At 42.1% G+C, this 22,544-nt stretch overlaps 1 pseudogene; it reads right to left on the bottom strand.

The window, feature by feature from the left end:
- The window catches only part of LOC149257744 (calcium-transporting ATPase, endoplasmic reticulum-type pseudogene), a 75,864-nt pseudogene extending 54,043 nt beyond the window's left edge, over window positions 1–21,821 (bottom strand).
- Window positions 21,822–22,544: the final 723 nt, after the last annotated feature.

The raw sequence follows: 22,544 nt of genomic DNA, 5'->3' as shown, positions 1-22,544 counted from the left end.
GCCGTTACATTTTAAATGGAGGTCAAGTGATGACTTGAAGATGTGGTCATGAAAGAGCATGTTTGCGAGATTCTAGAGTGGATGTGGGTGTTGATGATGACCATATTTGATGGGTCCAACCCTTAAGACTTTCGGGTCAATGATAAAATTGTTGATTGGATTTTTATTAAGCAGTGGTTAGTTGACTTTAATGCTGTGGTACTGGTGTTTTATTTAAATGAGGACATTTGTCTAGGCCTCGGGCTTGGTTCCTTCCTACTCCTTCTATTCCCAGAAACCCTGACTGTTCATTTCATTTACTATGATCATTTTCCTATGCCGCTATGCTACTGGTGAGGTCTCTGGTTCTGCAACACGAGGGTTTGCTCTGTCACTTGTTTGAGGTTTTGCTTCCACTGTGCTTGGTTTTCAATTTAGTGAGGGTTTCTTCTTGTGGATGATGTCTCGGCCTGTTCTGGGCTCGGCTTCGAGACCGGGGTGTGAAACCCTTGGTATCGGTCTCTATTGTCAACTTTTTCTCGACTATATTTGTGTTTTCAGTTGCAACTTTAGTTTACTTGTCTCCCCTCCATGTGTTGGCTTCATAGGTTGATTATTTTTTTGGTTTTGTTCTTGTCTCAGGTTGCAACTATAGAGTTGCTCGGCTTTCGACTTCCACTCAGCAGTCTTCCGAAAGGTATGCTCTCTTTCTATGCTAGTTGTTCTTACTTTGTTTTTCTTAGTTGCTAATAGCCTCTACTCCTCATGGCAGTGAGCAACTCTGTAATTGTAACCTTGGCTCTGTGGCTCCTTTATCGGCTTACACAGGCTCGAATCTACCTTGGTAAGTCCTCATAACCCTACCATGCCTTCTAGTTGCACTTTGTTAACGTAACTGTGGTTTGTTTCTTGTGGCTAACGACTTGTTCATTGGCCAATGCAGGTGAGCAATGGGATTGTTCGTGGTCTTCACACCGTGTCTCCTATGGCTGAACTGGGTAGGGTTGCTCCTTGGTGTCTTCCTATTTGTTTGGCTGAGGTTGTACTGGTCATAGGTTTTATGAGTCTTTGGTGGTAATTTGGCTTGGCTCTGCGGTTTCTTGGCACTGTTCCTGTGGCTCCACTGTATATTTGCAACTCTGCTATTTGTAGTTATTTATGTATTTAAATGGTCCTGCAATGACTTCGGAGGGGTTTGTAGTCTCGGTCGACTCTATTCTATTTATTGGTCATTGAAAAGGGCACTATGATGCTTGGATTTTGACAAATATATATATATATATATGTTGTAAATTCAATTGCTTAAATTTTTCAAAGGAAATTGGGAATGTAATCGTTTCTGTACCTAAAACTTGTCTCTGCGGATAATGGCTTTCTTGTTCCTTTGTATATTTGCTCTGTTTGTGCTTCTGCTTGTCCGGGAGCTCTCCTTGCTTTGGTGCTTGCTGTTCACCTGTGTGTATGTACTTTGCTTATGGAAAACAAAATAATTTAAGAGTATTCTGTAAGAAAAATTCTAGAGTTGTAACATGAATGGATTCATATGTTTGTCTTCAGAAACTATTTCTGTGCTTTCTCTTCATTCAATTCTCTGATGGCAAAAGATTACATTAGTTTTTTTCTCCTTTCGTTTTCTAGAGAACACTGGACAGTCAGCAAACTGCCAGTAGTTACATTATATGATTACATAAAATGGTTTCTGAATAATTGTCTTTTATTTCTTGTAAAGTAAAAACAAATTTTAAATAAACTAAAAAGTAAAAAGAAATACGTAAGCAAACATTAACATTGGCTGAAACAGCCATTCCTAGGAAATGAAAACTAATGAAACTCAAACTGTTTGAAAGAGACAAACTCCCAGCCATGTCCTCCCTGAGTTGGATGCTCCTGCATCAGGCCCCCGGTGTAGGTGAAAATTCATGGCTCTGGTCCATGAGCTCCTCGATAGAATACCCTGCACATTGTATCTGTCCTGGATCAAGCCACGAACTGTCCTCAATAGGGCAGTTCTTCCACTTGATGAGGTACTGTAGGTACTCCTTCCTTCGAGTCCGCCTGGCCACCTGTGTGTCAAGGATTCCTTCAATTTCAAGTGGCTGAGCTGAAGGCATTTGTCTCATCCATGAACTACTCCTTTCCTAGGTGTCCTACTTTGGCTGTGCCGAACTGTCCTCTTCCAGACTGGCAGTGTATGGGAATAAATCTGCCACATTAAAGATGGGCGATATTCCTATACCTAGAGGCAATTGCAGTTCATAGGCATTTGCAGAAAACTTACATAGAATTTTACAAGGTCCAATTTTTTTGAATTTCAGCTTATTGTATTCACCCTTAGGAAATCTTTCCTTGTGCAGATGCACTAGAACCTGACACCCTACATTAACTTGTACGTCACGTCGTTTCAGATCTTCTTTCTGTTTGTACCTCTGACTGCTATCCTGTAATTTCATCTTCCCCTGCTCATATAGGTCATTAATTTCTCTTGCAAAGTCTTCCCCGTCAGCACTTATTTTCTATAACTATCCCAAATCCTGCAGCTATGCACTCCTCAGGGATGCATTCCATACAAGATCTGAAAAGGACTACATCCTGTGCTTCAATTTGGTGAATCGTTGTAAGTGAATTCCGCTTGAGCAAGTACATGATCCCACACTCATGAATTTTATCCAACTAGACTCTGCAGCAGGTTTACTAAACTTCTATGCACCACCTCTGTTTGCCCATCAGTCTGTGGGTGATAAGTGGAGCTGAAATTTAACTTCGTGTCCAGCTTTTTCCACAAGGTGCGCCAGAAATGCCCTGTGAATTTCACGTCCCTGTCAGAAATTATGGACTTGGGTAAGCCATGTAGTTTAATGACTTCGGTGAAAAACAAGTGTGCTACATGGGTAGCATCACTGGTTTTCCTACAAGGGATAAAGTGTGCCATCTTCGAAAATCGGTCCACCACTACCATGATGGAATCAAAACCTCGTTGTGTTTTGGGCAGACCCAGGACAAAGTCCAAATTGACTGAGTCCCATGGTCTGTTTGGAATAGGCAAGGGTGTGTATAACCCCATGTTCTCACTGTTCCCTTTCACCAATTGACATATCTTACACCTGGTCACATACTGTTGTACGTCTCTTCGCATCTTCGGCTAGTAATAAAAATGATTGAGCTTATCCAAGGTCTTATCAATGTTGAAATCTCTAGTTAGACCTCCACTATGTTTTTCCCGGATTCTCCCTCATTGAACATTCTGGGACACACAACTGTCCTCCCTTGAATAATAGCTCCTCCTGCAAGTTATAGTCCAGCCATGGACTATTGTTCCTCAACAATGGATTCTGGCAGGCTTCATAAGCCTCCTTGAAATCTGCATCTGTTTGATACAATTCCTTCAGGTGTTCAAATCCCAACACTTGTATCGTGCTCTCCTACAAGAGTAGAACTCTTCTGCTTAGTGCATCTGCTACCTTGTTCGCTTGACCACTGATATCTATGGTTCAGCCACTTTAGGTTCTCACCAGTGCTGAGCACACTGATGCGTAGGCTTCCAAACCAATACTATAAGACCAGAGTGATCTTTTCATGATGCAAGCAGATCAGACACTATGGTCCACAGATGCAGAGCAGGAAAAATCACTCGACTCCAGACTCACAAGACTCTAAACTCTTCAGGCCCGAATGCCTTCTCCTTTCTTAGGTCTCATCTATTTATAGGACTCATGAGGGAACAAGCATATCATGAGTCATCAACAAGATTGACAGAAATCAAGATGCTTCTGCTGATGGTAGGATGTACAGACTGACAAAAGTAAGATGCTTTGAAAGGACCAAATCTGGGCATCAGCAAACTACTCATGTTATCTCATCCCTATTCCGATACGGAAAGCCAGAGGCATATGGGGACTGGATTTACTTTATGTTTACACCGAGGAGATTTGTACAAGAGAACCCTCGAAAGACTAAAAAGATGAGATTTTCATATCTCAATATTTACACAGTAGATATTCTTGATCGGGGAATCTACGCAAGACCCATCCAACTCCATTGTCAGTTGGAAAGAATTTACATCATGGTGTAGTAATCTACTTGAGGCCAGCTGTAGTGTTGGAGATTCCACCGTTCAATCAAGTAATTTGAATAGTACTGGACCCATATCTCTTTCTCTGTTTCCCAAATATTCGTGTCATGGGGATCTGGTAATTCCAAGTAGCTAAGATGAAGATAAGGATTGTGTTCTACACTTATCTGCTGATGAAAATCTTCATAATTGGAATTATTGTTGGTGTAAAGTGTTCTTTCTTTGTAGCAATTCATTACGAACCAGCGTACATGGCCACATCTTCGTACTCCTTGTAGAAAATCAAGATCACTCAGATTTACGAGATCATTGATTGTTTTTCTTAGGACATCTGTCAGGCATGGTGTCTGTGGAGTGAAGTTAGGAATCTTTAATAAGGTGAAGGAATGTGGTTTTAAGATTAATGGAGATAATTCATAAATCTTCCACCAATCTAAGAACCACTCTGGAAGTGGATCTTCTTCTTCCATATCTTCGACTGGCATGTGCTCATACCAAAAGGAGAACTGCACAGAGTAAAATAAATTAGTTACAAAATTTTGTAATCCCATAGCTGTGTAGAATGCTTGTTCTTGCCGTTCTTCATCAAAGTTGTCTCCATCCAGAAAGTTGCAGAATCTTCTTATAGTAATGTGGCAACTAGTGATCCATGTATTATCTTCTTCATCTCTTTCTAGCCGATAGGTTATGCTTCCAACTGTTATAGCTCCAAATATCACTCTTATGGTTTGTGATGATGTACTCATGGCCTAGGGAAACCCCTCCTTCCAGACCTGGTCCTAAAATTTAAAAAACAGTGTTTTATTCCTTATACGCGACATTGCCTTGAGTTAAACGCGTGTATACGCGGGTTTGTGTATATCCAACCCGCGTGTATGTATTAAAACACTTAAAAAAATATAAAATTCCTTCTTTTTGGGCGGAGATCACGGGTTTTACTTGTTGATCACCTGTTAATGCCCGTGGCCCAACTGTTCCCAACCAACTCCTACCTAAAAAACTACTTTGGAGATGGTATAAAAAGACCTCAAAGGGAAGGCCTAAGGGAAAAGAGAATAGAGAGAAAGGTTATTATGCTGAGATTTTCCCCTTGACCAGGTCTGAAGTCCCTTGTGCCTTCTGCACTTCCCCCATTTTGTACAGGAAACCTTTGTTTCCTTGTGTGTTGATGTTCATCCACTATTTATGACATCATGGAGAGAGTCATGGAAGGAGTTTTGTTAGAGGCTTGAGGCTGGAACGGATCCGGAAGGAAGCTTTACTTGGAGCCTGCTGAAGGTGACTCAGGTGAACATATTCCCTTTTATGTACTTTATTTGTCTATAATAAAAGAAACACATGTCTTGGTTCCTGAATTGAATCCTCTTTATGTTAATGATATTCATGTTTTGAATTCATGTGTAAATGGTTGTTTGGATTTCATAACTAACTACCTTTCTTTGTAACATGAAGATGTTTTCTTTATAAGTTTTTGTCCATGTACTGCTGTGTTCTTTGAATTGTTGCTTTTGCAGGACAAAAGAGAAGAAGGGAACTCCAAGAAGGGTTTGGACCCTAAAGGCCTTCTCAAACGTAGGACTAAAGGTATGTACCCTTATCATAGAATTTGCTTATAATAGCATAATCGCTGTATGAATGCATGTTTCTTTGAATAGACAACTTTCAATCTGCTAGGGTTTCACCCAAAAGCCATAGGGGAGTTTTTCCCTCTACCAGAATTGGCGACTCCACTGGGGACAACACTCTTGTTGTTCCTAGTTTGGGTGTTTTTCAAGCCAATCAGGGCTCAGCTGCCTTGTCTGCTTGCTGTTACTGTCTGGTCTGTACTTGAACTTTAAGCTTTGCCAGTTTCTTCAGTTTGTTTTTTTATTTTTCTTGAAGCTTTTCATATACGTTGTTTTTCTTAGATACAGAAGCGTATATACGCTTGTTTCTTTGAGAGAACCCGCATATACGCAGGTTTCCTCAAACACAGTCGCGTATACACGCAATCTGTACTACAGTACAGTCGCGTATATATCCCAATTTTCAAGATTTGTAAATCTTTTTGGCCTCTGAAGGTTTTTCTGGTGGTTTGAGTCAGTCTGAAACAGTTATTCTCCAGTAGCAGTTATTTATTTCACAGCGAGCATCTCGTTCTGAATTCTCTTTGATTATAAGGAGTGTTGGTTTGGTTTTTGTTGATTGCGAGCGTCATCGTTTTGCTAAGGCATGCAAGATTTCTTTCTAGGAATCTTGGCTGCTCTGTTTCATCAGGGTAGGAGGATTGAATTAAATCTTTGTGTTAATCTTGCTTTTGGTGACTTTTTTGTTCGCTTGTCAAAATTGCTTTTTGTGACCATCTGCTTCTTTGTTTCATGAAAGTTGTCGTTTGACACTTTCTTGGAATTTGTCTTTTTGATATTTTTGGTTTTTCATTGCCAAGGCTTTCATTGCTGCTTTTGATTGTTAAGAGCTATTTCAAACACATGTATTTTTGTTGGGTTTTCATCCATTAAGTGGTGTTGATTCACAAAAGTGTTTAATTGCCTATTCTTCAATCACAAGTTTCAGTGTTGTTGAGAGCATTTTTTGAAAAGAATTTTTGGTTGTTGCTTTGAAGAAAATCTTTTGAAAATCTTAGTTTTGCTTTCTTGAACTTGTTTTTCATTTGGTTTCCTTTTAGAGAAGTGAAAGTGCTTTATGTTAGTCTTAGAACTTGTTTTTAGTGTTTAGACGAAATGAATGGAAACACCTCATATTCCATCTAGGCATCTTAAGTGGCAAGATAAAGTTTGATAAACAAGCAACTTTCATTTTTGTTTTTAGAGTAGTTTTGAATCTTGCATCCACATATAGTTGTTGCATTAGGATAGATTTGCATCCTCTTTTAGGCATATATAGCTTTGTTAACTTTTGTGAGTGTGAAGTGTGCATTAACGAAAAGAAAAGAAAAATTTGTTTTATTGGAAGTACCTCTGAACCCTATAGAAATTGCTCTTCATCAAAAAACGAAAAAGTGCATGCGCATGTAGTTAAGTTTTTATTAATTTCTTTTGCGTCAAAAAACACCACTAGTTTCACTTCCGTTACCTTGTGACTTAAAGAACAGCCTAATAAAATCAAACGCTAACTAAAATTCACTAGAACTTTTTGTTTTAGTCAGTTGCACCAACAAGATTAGGATTTTAGGGCCTTGGATTAGGCGAGTGGAGAGTTAACTCTCCAAGGACATATAAACGTCAAACGTAGGAGTTTGAATAACGAGAGAAAATCCAATAGTGTTAGGAAGACCAGGAAAGCTCTGGATCTGGGAGTTAAGCACGAGGGTCTGCGAAGACAGGGAAGAGAGATACCCCCTCTCCTACTTGTCCAAACTTACCTCAAGATTGTTCCGCCTGGCTTCTGCGACGAGTTGGTATCCATAGTTGCTGCTCCTAGGGAACTACACAGGTGGCTGCGGAGGGGAATCCCGTGGCACCTGAGGTCCACGTTGCATCACTCTCGACAGTACTACTGGAGGGCACCCTTGTGAAGCTTGGGGGCTTGCATCGGCGTAGGCTGTTGTTAGGAGGTCATCGTAACTTCCTCTGATACCTTCGCTGATAGGACTGGGCCCTCATCATCCCAGACTATCTTCGGAAGGCCCCTTATTTCACTTTCTCGTATTTTCGTGTAAGGTCTTAATCACCAGGAGCAGAAATACTTGGAAGTTGTTTGACTGGCTGTATCTTTAGGGACTTTATAGTGTGTGCTCTATGCTCCTAGTTGGCCTAGCTTTCAATTTTTTGAGTCTTTAGTTAGATCATAATAAAAAATTCAAAGTGGCTGACCGATCTCCAAGAGGGTCTCGAAGACTTCGTGGTGTCTCGCCACCAAGTTTAGAGCCTTCTCCCAGAAGGCGCAGAGGAAATACTACCGGTGGGTTCCATCCCACGCCGATTGACACATCGGGGATTGATCCTCCTCTCGGGGGCATTAGCGGCCAAGCAAGGCCTGGCACTTCTGAGCAAGAGAGGGACACTCCAGTCCTTTCTGGAGTTCGCTTTCAAGCGGAGAATAACATAGAGGTAGAAGAACTTTCAGAGTCATTAGTGGCTCCAAATTCTCCACTACCATCTAGTCATCCAGACGTATTACAATACGTTGGGACTCCGACGCATAGACCGTCAAGTCCAGGTTACGCTACGCGCTTACCATCGATGACCACTACTGGAAGCATGGCTTCTACGAGTGCTACGACTATGCAAACCCCAACATCGGTGCAAGGGGGAGGAACCATTTCCATCCCCTCCGCTTCCTTGTTCGGATCTTTTGCTAGCACATCTTTAGTTGGGTCTACCTCCATTCTGTCCACGAGTGGAAATGCCCAAACCAATGCTTTTGGTACTGGACTTTTCCCTTTTGGCACCCAATCACAGGGTATTCCATCGGTTCCGTTTAGTGCCGCTACGTCCATGATGGGCGGATCGGCTTCATTCCAGGGTTTTCCTTTCGGAAGTGGTCATATACCACATTCCAACCCGACGGTAGGATCCATGCCTTTTTCTTCTGTAGGACAAAGCAGCAATCCTTTCCAAGGTTGGAATAACCCTGGGGTTAGTAGCGCGGGAACTGGGAATTCGTTTAGCGGCCAACAAGGGAATAGGCCGTACTCCACAATTAGCATGTTTCAAAGTATTCCTCCCCTTGATTCGGCTTGGAATCTGTATCAGGGGTTATCAACTCCCTACAATCCTTTAGGAGGAAACTTTGCTGGTTATGGAGGTTATACGACCGGAGTTGGTCAAACTCTGAATTTTGCTAGACCACAAGGATTGCCTTTTGGTTCAGCCGGTTCTACTGGTCACTTCGGGCAACCTGGTGCCTCCCAAATTCCAGGACAATCTTTTAAGAGCTTTGGGAGTTCTGCCCAGTCTGGGTGGAATCCCCAAGGTCCTCCTAGGCTTCCGTTTCTGGCAACGTTAAACTTGCCAGATCTCACTAAGTTAACAAATGACCCAATCAGGTACAATCCAGCCTGGCCTCCGGTCCCAACCAAACTCCCTTCGGACATTCCAACATTCGAAGGGAAGAGTGGTGAAGACCCAGGCGACCATGTAACCACATTCCATCTGTGGTGCTCATCTAACTCCCTTATCGATGACTCGATTAGGTTAAGACTCTTTCAGCGCACCTTGACTGGTAATGCGGCCAAATGGTATATAGAGTTGCCAGGGGGCAGCTTTACATCGTTCGCTGACTTAGCCAATATTTTCTTAAATCACTTCCAGTTGCCTGTCTGCTATGATGCCGAAACTGAACTTCTAGCCACCTTTCGTCAGGATAAGGCAACCCACATTTCTGATCATATTCAGGAATGGAGATGGAGAAAGAGGCTCATTAAAGCCGAAATCCCTCTGGAGTACTGTCTTGAGTGGTTTTTGAAGTCTTTACAACCCGAGATCTCCAAGGATGTCTCCATGTCTGGGGTCTATTCTGAGGAGCAAGCCATTTTTAGGACCCAGCAATTAGAATAGATCTACTCTCAGTCTGGGATCCTACAAAAGTACTTGCCAGATGCTTCTGGATCTAAGGTTGATGTAGCTAAGTCAAAGCGAGGTCCGCACGCGGATGGTATCGTCGGGTCAGTAGACACAACTACCGTGAACTTGTTGAATCAATTGCAGCAGTTGTCCTTGCAAACTGCTTCTAACAACCAAGTCACATCGTCTAATCCCCCCGCTTCCCAAACTTCTTCAATAAATGCCATCCAATCTGATAATCCCAAAGGAAATCAAAATTCCAATGGGAAAAAGAAAGGACGAGGTAAGAAAAAGAACCAGGATGGGAAGCCTGATGCAAATAAATCCGGCAACAATGCTGGTGGTGGTAGAAATGAGTCGAGAAAGAAAGTCAAGTTTCCATGCAAGTTGTGCAGTGGAGACCATCTAACTCATCTTTGCCCTAAGATTGAAGACGCTCAGCGCTTGTTAGGACAGCAAGGGACTTCTAGTTCTCAAGCTGTGTTAACCAACCCGTTTCCCCAAGGGCAGCAACTTCTTGCTGGCGCGAGTTCGAACCCTGGAACCTCCGCTGGGGGCAACCAGGAAGGGGAAAAATTGTCAAATGTTTTCATGATGGGTTCTAATGTCCATGTGGCTACTCGGTCACGTAATTATGGTGAAGCCGAAACTTCCAAGGACAAGACTGTTCCCGGAAGTACTGACCTTCATATCGAGCGACCCTCTATCGAGACTATACCACGGATACCGAAAGGTTCCGCTAAACGCGTGACGATTAATCCTAATGCTAGGGCCGCCCAGAATTACTCCATTGTGGAGGATCTGGCTCAGAGTCCGTGCGCCATGTCCGCTTTAGAGGTTCTCCAGTCGTGTCCAGCTCACAGAAGTGCTTTACTCTCCGCAATTGGAGCAGTCGATCCAGCTAACTCTTTAGTGCTCACTTTTGACATGTTAAATGTCAAAAAGCGACTTCCTCATCATATGGCTTTTCAAATAAAGTCAACATACCGAAAAATCAATATTTTTCGCACCGTAGTAGATGAAGGAGCTTCCACATGCGTTATGTCGATGTCATGTTGGAAGGCTATTGGATCACCTTCGGTTGTTCCTTCACCCACCGTCTTGACTGCATTTGACGGTCATTCTCACAAGCCGCATGGGATTATCCCGACCTTTCCTATATGTGTTGGGGGAAAGGTCGCCAATATTGAAGTAGAGGTCATGGATGCTAACCTAGACTATAATCTCCTATTAGGAGGGAACTAGGTATATGAGATGGATGTCGTTGTTTCAACTCTGTTTCGTGTAATTTTCTTTCCTCATGAGGGGAAAATCATTAAGGTTGATCAATTGGACTATTGTCCAGCTGATCCTCAAGCAAGCTCTGACTCTACTGTCCCTTTAGTGGATAACCCTCGCCCGCCGACTGAGAATTTAGGAGTAGGGATGTATTCCTCATTGATGGGTACATTTGATCTTCCCTCTCCTTTCGCTAAAATTAATGTTATTTCATCATCTAAGGAGTCTCCTCCAGAAGAGTTCTTCCGGACTCATTATTTTTCAGACCCTTGGACCTTGCCTTCACCTACGACCACATTAGTTGAAGGACAAGTAAATGGAATGGCATTCCCTATATCTGTAGCTGAACTTAGATATCAGTCTATCGTAGACTCTGTAGACAACCATTCTACTCCTTTTTCTGAAGAGGAGTTAGATGGTCATGTGGCCCCGGCTTGGAGCCTTGATTCTACCTCTGCCTTGGACTGCTTAGATTCGGTTCTGCCTTCTGAAGAAGCAATCCTCGAAGTAATGATGGGTATAGATCGACCTTGGGAAGACTTACACCATCGTTCATACTTTCTTCCTCCATTGCAGGAAGTAGAATCTAGATTCTCCGAGCTCCTCGCTAGTGATGTTTGTACGGTGTCGAACCCTTTGGCTCCAGCACGCGTTCGTGCCTAAGGTAATATGTCGGTAATTTCAGAAATGATACCTATAAACATCTCTAGGGACCCTAACGTCATCGAGAATATCTTCATCGGAATTGAGTGTTCCCCTGAAGAAATTCAAATTTACACCGACCTATTCAAGCAATATTGTGATGTATTTGCTTGGTCTTATGAGGAAATGCCTGGCATTGACCCTTCTATAGTTCAACATGAGATCAAGACGTATGAAAATGCAAAACCAGTTCGTCAAAGGCTTCGGCCGGTCAACCCTAGGAAAGCAGCGGCTATCAAAGCTGAGGTTGAGAAGCTGCTAAGGGCGGGTTTTATATACCCTGTTCCTCTTACTGATTGGGTTTCTAATCCAGTCCCTGTGGACAAAAAGCAAGGAACAATCCGAGTATGCATCGATTTTAGGGACCTAAATAAGGCTTGTTCGAAAGACAATTACCCCACGCCATTCATTGATCAGATTATCGACGAGTGTGCGGGTAATGAAATTTTTTCCTTCATGGATTGTTTTTCAGGTTATAATCAAATCTCTATCCGTCCTGAAGATCAACATAAGACAGCTTTTATATGTCCCTGGGGTACCTTTGCATATAGAAAGATGCCCTTTGGTCTTAAAAATGCGGGAGCCACTTTTCAGCGGGCCATGTCATACGCTTTTCATGACATCAAACATGTCATCGAGGCATACTTGGATGATCTCGTTGATCGTTCTCGAAAGAGAACTGATCATCCTAGTCATCTTCGATTGGTTTTTGAACGTTGTCATTTTTATAAAATCCAGTTGAATCCCAACAAGTGCGTTTTCGCGGTTACATCCGGTCGGTTGTTAGGGTTCATAGTGTCCAATGAAGGGATTCGATTTGATCCTTTCAAGGTTGAGGCAATAGTTCAATTGCCTCCCCCGTCCTCAATTCGTCAACTTCAAAGTCTTCAAGGGAAGGCTAATTTCTTAAGACGGTTTATAGCAAAATATGCTGAGATTACTAAAGGGTTCATGCGTTTGCTACGAAAAGGAGTTCCATTTGTGTGGGACGACTTTACGCAGCGGTCGTTTGATGCTTTGAAAAAGGCATTAGTCTCTGCCCCGCTTTTGTGTCCACCGGATTATGGTAGAGACTTCCTTATATATCTCGCTGCAGCAGAATCAACCATTGGTATGGTTCTAGTTCAGGAAGACGATGCTCTTGCCGAGCACGTGATTTATTATTTGAGCCGAGGCTTAATAGGTCCTGAACTCCGCTATTCTTCGGCTGAGAAGTTGGCCTTGGCAGCTGTCCACACTGTCCAGAGGCTCCGTCATTATATCTTGCTTCGCAAAACTTTTTTCTTAGCGGCGGTCAATCCATTTCAATTTGTCCTCAGTAGGCGAGTGATTGGGGGCAAATATAATAGATGGATAGTCATTTTGTAAGAATTCGATCTCGAGTTCTTGTCAGCCAAGTCTAAGAAATCTATGGTTTTCGCGGAGCTAATTTCTGAGCTTCCTTGTGGAGAGGATACTGTTTATGTGGAAAGTTTTCCCGACGAACATTTATTCCTCATCTCTTCACTCGACCCTTGGTATGGAGATATCATTGTTTATCTCCAGACTTCGAAGTTTCCCTCTACTTTCTCCAAGGATGAACGTCGCAAATTACGTCACCTGGCTAAAAACTATGTTATCATTGGTGACACATTATACCGTCGAGGGGTTGATTCAATCCTTCGGCGCTGTTTAACCTTAGAGGAAGCAGAGTCTGTGCTTAATGATTGCTATAGTGGAGCTTATGGCGGTCATCTATCAGGGCTTGCTACAGCCCAGCGCATCCTACGTGCCGGCTATTTTTGGCCTTCACTTTTTAAGGACTGTGTGGAAGCGGTAAAACGCTGTCACCCGTGTCAAATCTTTACTCGCAAGATATGCGCCCATCCAGCTCCCCTTTTTCCCGTTGTCACCGTCGGTCCCTTTACTAAGTGGGGTATTGATTTTACAACTTGTAATCCACCTTCAGCGGCGAATCACAAGTACATTATCGTGGCTGTAGACTACTTTACGAAGTGGGCTGAGGCCATGCCTACTTATAAGAACGACAGTGACACGACAACTTTGTTTCTTTTCAATCAGGTTATCTCAAGATTCGGTATCCCAAGAGAGATTGTCACTGACCATGGCAGTCATTTTCAGAATCAATTAATGTCCGAATTGGCTCTTAAATTAGGTTACCGTCAGGAGCATTCGTTCCCTTATTATCCTTATGCCAATGGACAGGTCGAGGCAGTCAATAAAACTCTTAAGACGATACTCCAACGGACAATCGATAAAAATCGGTCCAATTGGCACATTATGTTGTATTCGGCTCTTTGGGCATATCGAACCTCCGTCAAAACGGCTACTGGTTTTACTCCTTTTCAGTTGGTTTATGGGATGGAATCTATCTTTTCGGTCGAATGTGAAATTCCATCTCTTAAGTTGGCTGTTGAGCTTCTTCCTGAGACTTCGAGTCTCGAAGAGTGCCTAGTTCACCTGGAACATCTCGATGAGTAGCGTCGAGATGCTGCCACGATGAATGAGGCCCATAAGAAAAGGGTTAAAACTCAGTATGATAACTCTGTCCGTCCTCGAGTCTTTTCTGAAGGTGACCTTGTCCTGGTCTATGACCAAGATAAGGACGCCTTGGGGGCAGGAAAATTCAAGCCTATGTGGTACGGTCCTTTCATCATTAAACGAGTTTTAGAAAAAGGATCATATGATTTAATTGATTTCGAAGGAAGCAAGCTGGCGGAGCCCCGAAATGGGCTCTACCTAAAGAAGTACTTTGCTTAGTTTTACCAGGCGATGGCTTCTTTGTATTTTATGTATATTTGTACATATACCATCGAGAGTTTTCTGATATCAGCACTTTTTGGTCTGCCTTGGCAGGTGTTGATGGATGATTTGGTTTATTTTGGGTTTGCCGATGGTGCTAGTCGGCACACTCGGAATCTTGCTTCTGCAGCTTGGGTACTCTATTATCCAACTGGTCAATTGATGGCATCAAGAGGCGTGTGCATCGGTCCTACTTCAAATAATATGGCCGAGTATACTGCTGTTATTAATTTATTATCCGAGGCAATCTCTCATGGGATCGACTCATTGGTAGTTTATCTTGATTCTCAATTGATAGTGTCTCAATTAAATAACATTTATCGGGTACGGGATCCATCTTTATATCGCCAGTATTTAAGGGTGAGGTTGTTGCAAAGATCATTTACTTATATTAATTATTTTCATATTCCAAGATCTCATAATTGGTTAGTTGATTCTATCGCTAATCAAGCATCAAAAAGTCAAACTATATATATATATATATATATATATATATATATATATATATATATCGTAAAGCGTCTCGAGTGTACATATGTGTGTCCAAAAATATACAAAATTGGGACTCAAATGCCCATAATCATATCCGGCATATCTAATGCCTCGGCTCAGGATGAGCATCTAAGTATGTCACTATAGCAGTGGCCACGTGCCAAAAGATGCAAACCCAGTCACGTGGCATGACAACCACATGACGCTGCATATCCGGAGGAAGGTCCTCTATGATGGCCATCGGTACTCGGCAGCTCAGTCTTGCCAAGTGTCGCTGGACGTTGTTTAGAGTCCGTTCTATATCAGCAGCCGCCTCTTCGGCTCCTCGGCCACGTCGTCCATGCCGCAGGAATCCATCTGGTCGTACAGGCCCAATGTCTGGAACATGATCATCATATCAGTCATTTGAATCTCATCAAAAAATATTTTTCAAAATTCATCATTATATTTGAAAAATCCAAAAAAAACAAAAAATCAAAAAATCAAAAAAAAATCTTACCAATCTCGCCCCATGCTGCATTTGGTGGCAACGCTAAATCAAGATCTCCTCGGAAATCCAGTCCAGCATAGGGGTAGTCGTCCACGGCGATGATCTGTTGATCCCACCAGGTGAAGAAGTCATCGTCAAATGCAGTCCTTGGGACCTCCCCACCCCCCAGACGTTTCATCAGATCAGCCCACAAGCCCATGCGTGGATCTCGTGGGGTGCTGATGGAAACTGCTACCCTGGGGTGGAGTGCGGGAACGTTCTCGAAAAAGAAAGTGCACAAAATGCTTCCATAGCCAAAGTTTTTAGTCTGACCCCTCCTGATAGAAGTGAGTTGGCTCTTCATGTTGGCCAGAAGAGGAGTACACCAGTCAAACACAGTAGTAAGACAGTCAACTGCCATGCTCATGTTTTGCCGTGACGCCTGATGCAGAGAGGATGATCCGTTCACCCGAGCCATGGTAAACAGGATTATCCTAAGTGACAAACTTGCCACATGTGTAATGGAAATCTGGCTCCCAACCTTCTTGGGATGTCCAGGGCAGTATATCTGTACATAGTCCTCTATAAAGAGGGCACTCCGTGACCTGCCCCGGGACTGTACTACCTCTCCCCTTCGGGAAAGGCCCGTGATAAAATATATGTCCTCCACTTCTACCCTGAGTGGCATCTGATCGATCATAAAAGCTTCCTCATCGACATCCCAATAATCAATGAGCATCTCGAGCAATCGCGTGTTTGCTTTCATATTTGGCAATTTGAAAAATTTAAGCAAACCGCATCCCCAGAGCGCATCCAATGCCTCTGGACTGTTCATAACTTCATTGTCTACCGCTGCATGTTCTCTTTCATGCCACGTGATAGGCATCCTGAAAAAAAAATTGAGTTTGAACCGTTAGTTTTTGTTTAAAATGATTCGCGGCGTATACGCGGGTCCCTTTGCACACAGTCGCGTGTAGGGCTCTCGTATCCGCGGGTTCAATATTACCAACCCACGTATACGCCGCGAGCGAAATTTTGACAAAAATTCAACGGTAAAACCTCAATCATAAATCTTAAAAACTATCACAATCAATTGCAAGCTAAGTATAAGGGTTACCTGGAGGTATTCGACGAATTTGAACGGTTGAATTTGACCATGGGAAGATTGCTCCTTTTGCTCCAAATCTTTTGCTCTCAAACTCAAATGGTAAAAATGGTGAGTCCAGAATGCTTTTTATAAGTCTTGAAAATGCAAAATTTTTTCAAAATTTTATTTTGTTTGGCCTCATGTGACTTTTAACTTGGGAGCTTGGAATGTCGAGATTGTTTTTAGGACATTTTGGAAATTTTTCGACAGTTCGAGACGGTTCCATGACTGCTGACCTGTCATGGCAGGTATCGTGTTTTCACTGGCATATAGGTTAGGGACACTATTTTTCCATTGCATTATGCATACTAGCCTCCATTCGACCGATACATCTGCCATAGCGTCGATCCCATCGTGTTATGGTTCGTAAGCCATCTTCACCCGCTGATTCTTTAAATCATGACATGATGGTAGAGCCATCCTTTACATGGGCATCCTAGTTAGCACCTCACTGACATTTGTTGCCCATGCTGCTCCGATTTGAGTAGGCTCGGGAGTCCTCTCTAGTCCCGCCATGACTTATGCGTTGAAGACTCATTCCTCTTAGCTTCTCCGCTTTGTTCTGGCCTTATACCCTAGAGGCTCCTTTGCGTTGAGTTGTACTACTGCATTGCATGTTAACCACTTGCACCTTTTGGCCTAAAGCCGGCTTCACTTGGACTCGTGTTTAAGCCAACTTTTGACCATGACGTCTGCAAAATCAACCTTGCATACCTTTGACTTCTTCAGCTTGACACATCTTGACCCGTGGAAGGAGCATACCTTTGAGTGTCACTGACCAGTGTTCACCTCCCTGCATTGAGCATAGGAACGTTCCTGTCCCGGGAACTAGATCATCTGTTTCACCGACACTCGCTCTTTCCACTGTACCATAGCATTCTTTTATTCTTTTTCCGGCTTAACAGAAAAATACAAAAAAATTAAATATTCCAAAAAGAGCGGGAACGGGACATTATTTCCATTTATTGTTGGCAGCTAGAGTCAGTCGTGTCGCCCTTGAACAAAGCACTCAAAACAAAGTCTCCTCCGCATGGGTGGGATTTAGTTTGACTTAGGTACGCCATAACCTTGTTATTGAGTCAGTTCTCCCCCGATTGGTTATCTCTTCCAATCATATGGAGGGTTCGTTCGTGCCTCCTGCATGGTGAACTTATACAGAGTCATCATATGCTGCCACACAGTCACATTGAGTCATGCTTTTGTTCAAGGGAAGTTAGCCCGAGTCGGCCTCTCTGCGGTGTCTCTTGACTCATTCTTCAGTCGGCCATCCCTGGTTGTCAGTCTCATGTCTATCATTACATCAGTTATATTGGTCCTTTACTCGTGTCGGTTTGAGAAGGTCCCCATTGACTTCTTGCTAGCGGGTCTTGTCCTTATCGACGACGACACCTTGCTCTGAGGACAGGTCTAGAGCTGCACCCTGGCCCTATTTTCATTATTGATAGGTCACCTTGTGCTCAGCATCGATTAGTATCATGGGTCTTTGACTGAGTGGTTTCCCTTGTGTTCGACATCAGCTTACATTATCACACATTGGGATTCGTGCAGTACCTTGGTTTCCATTTGACCCTATTGGTGGATACCTCACCTCTGTGTCGGCTTTCATTATTGGTTGGTTCAGAGGGTTTCTACCGTGTGCTAGCCACATCTTGTGTACGTCGGAAACGTACTTCGGTTGGGTTACTACATCTTTTTCGTCTGATTCCTTCCACATTATTGGCCTACGAGTTACACTCGCGCTAGATTGATAGAGGATGCCTTAATGCCTTCCTTCTAGTGGATCTTTCCCTATCGACTTCGACTAATTGCTCTAGGTCAAAGATCTAGAGTCCATTTGGAAGTACCTTGGGGTTTGCAGTCATTAGTGGCAGATCCTTCACTATCGACAGTGGGAAACCATCATTGTCTCCTGATCGATAGATTCTTACAGGTGTTCGACTCCAGCTCATATATTCACACTTGTTAGATTGTACTGGGTACCTTGACACTCATTATCATTATCGGTGAGTAGTCTCGCGTTTGTTAACGGTACACATCAATGACCGGTAATCAAACGATTTCTCACATGGTTGACTTCAGATCATTTATTCCCATGGTGTAGAAATGTACCACGGCGGTCGGTGAAGACCTCAGGTTGTATCAGCATTCATTGGTTCACTTGACAGTTGCTCCTGTTGCTGCTAGTTGATGCCACTCCACTTTATATGTTGCAGTCAGTCACGGCGACATTCTATATGCTGGCACCTGAGTTTGTAGTGTAGTACCATCCTATTCCATCATGTTCAGTTGGTACCTTTTGGGATCAGTCCTTGATATCAGTGATCCGTTGCATCTTTCAGCATCATTGACAGTCTTATATGTGATATTCAGACATCTACTTGTTCATTATGATCAGATGATCCAATATGTATTTTTCAGTCATTTATACTAGTATACTTAGTGGATCCGCTTGTACTTGATATGCGGACATGCTTTACTTTTTCTGAGCATGGGTATGCCCGCCTCAGACAGTGTTTCTTTCTGATCTCCTTTGGTGGCTTGGCAGGTTGAATTCTGGTGAAGTCCTCCTCGGTTTTTGACAGACTTCCTTTCCATGTACTCGCATAATATATTTCGGCCATCATGTACCCCTTCTGACCTCATATATTAGGGGGCATCTGTTATAGCTCCAAATCCCACTCTTATGGTTTGTGATGTTGTACTCATGGCCTAGGGCAACCCCTCCTTCCAGACCTGGTCCTAAAATTTAAAAAACAGTGTTTTATTCCTTATACGCGACATTGCCCTGAGTTAAACGCGTGTATACGCGGGTCTGTGTATATCCAACCCGCATGTATGTATTAAAACACTTAAAAAAAATATAAAATTCCTTCTTTTCGATCGGAGATCGCGGGTTTTACCTGCTGATCACCTGTTAGTGCCCGTGTCCCAACTGTTCCCAACCAACTCCTAACTAAAAAACTACTTTGGAGATGGTATAAAAAGACCTCAAAGGGAAGGCCTAAGGGAGGAGAGAATAGAGAGAAAGGTTATTATGCTGAGATTTCCCCCTTGACCAGGTCTGAAGTCCCTTGTGCCTTCTGCACTTCCCCCATTTTGTACAGGAAACCTTTGTTTCCTTGTGTGTTGATGTTCATCCACTATTTATGACATCATGGAGAGAGTCATGGAAGGAGTTTTGTTAGAGGCTTGAGGCTGGAACGGATCCGGAAGGAAGCTTTGCTTGGAGCCTGCTGAAGGTGACTCAGGTGAACATATTCCTTTTTATGTACTTTATTTGTCTATAATAAAAGAAACACATGTCTTGGTTCCCGAATTGAATCCTCTTTATGTTAATGATATTCATGTTTTGAATTCATGTGTAAATGGTTGTTTGGATTTCATAACTAACTACCTTTCTTTGTAAAATGAAGATGTTTTCTTTATAAGTTTTTGTCCATGTACTGCTGTGTTCTTTGAATTGTTGGTTTTGCAGGACAAAAGAGAAGAAGGGAACTCCAAGAAGGGTTTGGACCCTAAAGGCCTTCTCAAACATAGGACTAAAGGTACGTACCCTTATCATAGAATTTGCTTATAATAGCATAATGGCTGTATGAATGCATGTTTCTTTAAATAGACAACTTTCAGTCTGCTAAGGTTTCACCCAAAAGCCCTAGGGGAGTTTTTCCCTCTACCACCAACATGTCTGAGATAATCAAGAGCCTCTAAAGATTCTTCATTCATTTCATCTTGAAGTGGATCTGTCCATTTGTATGGTATACCAACTCTTTCTCTGACTTCTTTGATTGGGATCCAGTTATGCTCATGGTCAAACAGATTCTTCTGTAAATTGAAAGAAACCCATCCAGTGGATGTTTCAATTTCTACTTCTTCTTGATTTCTTCGGATGAAATTCAGGGATAAGGCGTGCATTGAATGTTCTTCAAGAAATTCTCTACTGAGCATGTCAGCAAAGCTATTTTTATCTCCTTTGACAAACTCGATATCAAAATAATATTGGTTGAGTGGCATTACCCAGCGCACCATGGCTGCGTCTTCAAACTCACACTTCTGAATAGAAAACTTCAGGGCTTGACAGTCTGTTATTACTGTAAAGTGTGTGTAAATGACAAAGTCTTTAAACTTGGAAATACCAAGTCATACTACTCGCATCTCCTTTTTAAGGCTAGACCAGTTCAACTGGTTCTTAGCCCAAAGACTAGAGAAGTATTGACAAACTTCTAGTGCCTTTTTATCTGTGGGGTTTTCCTGACATAAGACTGCACCCCAGCCGGCATGGCTTGCATCTGTCATTATGATCTTTTTCCATTCTTCTCTTATAGGTGAAAGGGGTTGTATATTTCTTACTCTTTCTTTAATTCTTCAGACTGCTTCTATGCAATCTTTATTCCAGGGAATATGATCTTTCTGTAGACGTTTATTTAGCAACTTTCTTTCCTAAGCACAATGTTTCAGGAACTTTGAGATATAATTTAAACTACCTAGGAATCTCTGTAACTGATTTTTATCAGTTATCTCATCAGGAAAATGATCAACAAAATTGAGACTCCTTTGTATCACACTGTAGGAACCATACTGAATATTGTATCCAAGAAATTCTATCATGGCTTTGAAAAGCTTCATCTTGGACGCAGAGAGGACTATTCCCATTTCTTTCACTCTTTTATAGAAGATCTTTAGATGCTTGATATGTTCAGGAATGTTATCAGAATGAATCAGAAGATCATCTGTATACTTCTTTAGAAATTCATCCATACCTTCAAAGGTTTCATCCATAATTCTTTGGAAGGCGGATGGAGCATTGATCAGGCCAAATGGCATAATGTTCCATTCAAAATGTCCTTCAGGAACAGAGAAAGTTGTCTTCCATTTGTCTTCTTATTTTATCCCAACCTGCTAGAATCGAGACTTCAAATCGAATTTAGAAAAGATTTTTGATTTGGAAATATGTGCCAGAATGCTTGATGGTATGGGCAATGGGTAAGCATCATAATCCAAAATAGAATTGAGGGGCGTATAGTTAACAACTAGTCTTGGTTTACCCCGGGCCTGTTCAACATGATTATTTACATAAAATGCAAAGCAAGCTATAGGGCTCTTGCTTTTCCTAATTAATCCCTTTTTTAAGAGATATTTGATTTCTGCTTTGCATGTCTTTAGTTGCTCTTCATTCATAGCAACAGCTTTAGATCTTCTGAGCTTGCCATTAAAATCTTTCTTGAGTGGCAACTCTACTTCTTGCTTCTTTATATGCCAGAATGCATTCGGATCATCAAAGCAACATTCTCTGAATTTGGTTGTTATATCTGCAATTTCTTTGGCGTATTTTCCACTGTTAAGAAGTTCTTCTGCTTTTAGAACTTCTTTATTCACCACCATTTTGGCTAAGAGATGTTCCATCCTTTCAATTCTAGATATTCTATTTGGAGAATTAGGATTAATAAAAGGAAAGAAAATTTATTTTTCATCCAAGCTAACAAAATAACCATACCTTCCCGATGCTCGATCTAGCTTGGCGCCATGCTTCTCAAAATGTTTGAAGAAGGGAGTCCCAAGGTGCATGGCACAGTCTATTCCCGGGACTATTGGACAGACAAGATGAACTCCAGTGGCTTCTGTCAAAAAGATATTTACATCTGCTTCATGCTTTGTAGGAATAGTTCCACTGGCAGTTATTACCTTTGGACACTCTGTAGGCCTCCTTAAATGTGTTGGAACAACTGTATCACTAACAATGTTTAGGCGAGATCCAGTGTCCATCAAAACTTTCAAAAACTCTGTGTGATTTCCAATTTGTACCTTTAGTTTGACATAGTAAACTACATCTTGGTTTACATAGTGACAACTCAAACCCGATCTTTCTGCTTCAGACTCATCATCTGAATCTTTCTTGCCAGGACCTGGTTTAAAATATGATGTAGAAGCTGTATTTGCATGAAGTAATTTGACAGAAAGATCTCTGTGATTTTCTATGCATAGTATTTTATTTTCTTTTACTGTTTTCCTCAATTCTTTAATAGCCATATGCATAGCAGGCAATGTCTGTGGTAGATATTCGCCAAATTCTTCATTCTTGATTTGTCTCGTTAGTGCCTCTACTGA

The sequence above is a fragment of the Pinus tabuliformis genome, chromosome 6 (genome assembly GCF_031772625.1).
Source record: "Pinus tabuliformis cultivar Carrire ecotype Pingquan chromosome 6, CPIR1, whole genome shotgun sequence".
Lineage (NCBI taxonomy): Eukaryota > Viridiplantae > Streptophyta > Pinopsida > Pinales > Pinaceae > Pinus > Pinus tabuliformis.
Note: the sequence above shows the minus strand (reverse complement) of the source record. Positions and strands in the feature narration are given on the sequence as shown.